Genomic DNA, 1,119 nt, shown 5'->3' with positions numbered 1-1,119 from the left:
ACCACCCTCTGTTGTTAAAAATTGTCAATATGAAGTCAGATTGAAGAAATCACCCAAAAAAAATTGCCATTTATACCTATCTGAGAGAGCGAGAGCGAGCGAGAGAGCGAGAGAGAGCGAGAGAGCGAGAGAGAGAGAGAGAGAGAGAGCGCGAGAGAGAGAGAGAGAGAGAGAGCGAGAGAGAGAGAGAGCGAGAGAGAGAGAGAGAGAGAGCGAGAGAGAGAGAGAGCGAGAGAGAGAGAGAGCGAGAGAGAGCGAGAGAGAGAGAGAGAGAGAGAGAGAGCGAGAGAGAGAGAGAGCGAGAGAGAGAGAGCGAGAGAGAGAGAGAGAGAGAGAGACTGTAGTGAAGGAGTGTGCTCCCGCTCACGGGAGACAGCTCGCAATACGCTCCGCAGCAACAGCTGTGGGGCGAGTTGAAAGTACGTTATGCTGGCCGTGGTGTCTAAATAATGCTTCCTGCCCAGAATAATTAAGGATCTCACCTGTCAAGTCATTTTTAGTTGTATGAAGGCTACTTTTACAATATAACATCTACATGTGTAGTTTGAACACTTATGACCTAGTGTTAGACCAAATATTTAGTAATGCTTACTCCCTCTTAGGTGCCTTACAAACAATGGACGTCCACTCTCGGGAGCGTCGGAGTGGTGCGGTCACCCTAAGTGACAGACCTAAAGTATCCGGGATTCAGGCATCTTCCCTGGCTTGTACATTTTTGGTGATGCGCCCTGGAGGTATCAGACTATTTTAAACAACTTTCCCCCGCTTTTCAAACACTTATTCCGAGGTTTTAGCCAGTCATTTTGCACGAAATCATTTAACATTGACGGTCTCCTGAAAAGCACATATTCTGTGCATTTTCAGGAGAGCGTCTATGTTAAATGATTTCGTGCAAAATGACTGTCTAAAACTCTCTTCCAGACATTTAAAAATACTTTCCCCGACATTTAAACATTATTTCTGGCTTGTAAAGTGCAGTTATGCGCCCTGGAGATATTGCACTATTTACAAAATGTAGCACTCTGTTTATTTCACACCTCCAGGAGAGACCAGGGGGAAATCACCTCTCTCTGCCCCCTCACAGAGCCCCAAGGACGGACTAATTACCTCCAGCATGTC

This window comes from Trematomus bernacchii, unplaced genomic scaffold (genome assembly GCF_902827165.1).
Source record: "Trematomus bernacchii unplaced genomic scaffold, fTreBer1.1, whole genome shotgun sequence".
Lineage (NCBI taxonomy): Eukaryota > Metazoa > Chordata > Actinopteri > Perciformes > Nototheniidae > Trematomus > Trematomus bernacchii.
Note: the sequence above shows the minus strand (reverse complement) of the source record.